Source organism: Apium graveolens, chromosome 6 (assembly GCF_009905375.1).
Source record: "Apium graveolens cultivar Ventura chromosome 6, ASM990537v1, whole genome shotgun sequence".
NCBI classification, from domain to species: domain Eukaryota; kingdom Viridiplantae; phylum Streptophyta; class Magnoliopsida; order Apiales; family Apiaceae; genus Apium; species Apium graveolens.
In genome coordinates this window covers 94113688-94115762 of record NC_133652.1, presented here as the reverse complement: position 1 = coordinate 94115762, position 2075 = coordinate 94113688, and the positions used below count along the sequence as shown (strand labels likewise).

The 2075-nt window shown below is 40.6% G+C and overlaps 1 non-coding gene across 1 annotated transcript; it reads left to right on the top strand.

The window, feature by feature from the left end:
- Positions 1 to 1345: 1345 nt before the first annotated feature.
- LOC141670122 (small nucleolar RNA R71) lies at positions 1346 to 1452 on the top strand. Its single transcript, XR_012554367.1, has one exon. It is a non-coding gene; the product is annotated as a small nucleolar RNA R71 (small nucleolar RNA).
- The last annotated feature ends 623 nt before the right edge of the window (positions 1453 to 2075 follow it).

Genomic DNA, 2075 nt, shown 5'->3' with positions numbered 1-2075 from the left:
AAAGTTTTTAAAGACTCTTGTTTTTAATTACTTATGTTTTGATTCAATTAAGCTTCTATTCCGCATTGTGCTAATCAAAACACGTATATCTATATTCGAGTTGAACATTTTTATTTTGAGAAAAAGGTTCAAGAATTCCATTCAACCCCCCTTCTGTAATTCTTGCTATATTATTAAGGGACTAACAATCTGTTTAAGAGCTTCATCGAAGGGTATGTTGAAGTGAAGTTTCTTGAACACCTCCAGAAACTTAGCAAATTGCTTATCCAACTTCTGCTTCTGCAGCCTTTTAGGAAAATGAGGTGGAGGATAGACTTGCTTCTCCCCTGTATTACCCTCAGGAGGAGTGTGTTCCATAATTTTCTTTCTTGGTTCACCTCGGCATCCTTCAACACTTCTTCTTTAGCCACAACTTCATTTTCTGAAACTTGAAATTTTTCAGGCTCTTCGTCTTGCTGAATTTTGGGGCTTGCGACCTTTCCAGACCTCAAGGTGATGATGTTCACCTATTCTTCAACTTCCCTTTTGCCTGGATTGGCTTCTATATCACTAGGAAGCATTCTTGGTGGTCGATTCAATAAGGTGTTAGCAATTTTCCCTATTTGGTCCTCCAGAGTGTTGATGGAAACAGCCTGGCTTTGGCATATAAGAGCCTGGTTTTTGCACATAAGCCTTAACTCCTCCAATTCGGATTTTTCATTAGAAGATTGACTGACACTTCCATGCGGGTAGTGTTGAAGTTGGAGTTGTTGTATTGGTGCATACTTTTGCTGAAAACCAGGAGGATTGAATTGATTGGATCCAAACTGCTGATAAGACTGTTGTACCGCATTCTGATTGTTGCTCCAGCTGAAGTTAGGATGATTCCAGTTGTTAAGATGATAAGTGTTTGGAACTGGTTGCTGCGATCTCCGAAAGTTGCTCATAAACTGAGCTGATTCACTAGATATAGCGCATTGCTCCGTCACATGTGAACCTGCACAACGCTCACAAACACTCATCCTCTGATGAACTTCATAGTTAGCCAGCGAATCGATCTTCATAGACAACGCCTTTAGTTGAGCAGTGATAGCCGTAGCTGTATCCACTTATCTTCATAGACAACGTCTTTAGTTGAGCAGTGATAGCTGTAGCTATATCCACTTCAAGAATTTATGTTACCTTGCTCCGTGGCAATATTTGGGTTGGATACTGATGATATTCATTAGCAGCCATAAGTTCAATTAGATCATAAGCTTCATCGTAGCTCTTAGCCCATAGGGCTCCACCTAATGCTACATCGAGCATGGGTCTGGACTGTGCTCCCAAACCATTATAAAAACAATTGATGATCATCCAATCAGGCATTCCATGATGAGGACACTTCCTAAGCATCTCCTTGTAGTGCTCCCAAGCTTCATATAAAGATTCTCCTGATTGCTGCGCAAATTGAGTAAGAGCATTCCTGATTGCAGCTGTCTTTGTCATATGGAAGAATTTAATGAGAAACTTTTGAGCAAGATCTTCCCAAGTAGTAATCGAACCAGCTGGTAGAGAGTGTAACCAGCTCTTAGCCTTGTCCCTCAGAGAGAATGAGAATAGTCTCAGCTTCACAGCATCTTCAGAAACACCGTTGAACTTGAAGGTGTCGCAGATCTCAATGAAATCCCTAATGTGCATATTGGGATCTTCCCTTGGAGAACCCCCAAACTGGATTGAATTCTGCACCCATTGAATCGTGCTAGACTTGATTTTAAAAGTATTAGCCGAGATGGCTGGTCTGACAAAGCTAGACTGAATGTCAGACTGAATGTCATTGATCTTCGGTTGAGAATAATTCATCAAAGCCTTCGGATTAGCTGTTGGTTCTCCCATTGCAACAAAAACTTCTTCTTCAACTTTTTCCTCAACAAAGACATGAGATTGAGAACGCGTTCACATACACACGCTCTAGAGTACCTGAAACAAAACAAATACCCATGTAAGTAAAATATCTGAGTCACTGAACTTTAAAAATCACGGATGACAAGTACATAAACTAAAAATTAACAACACTGAGTCCCCGGCAGTGGCGCCAAAAACTTGTTAGGGCGAAA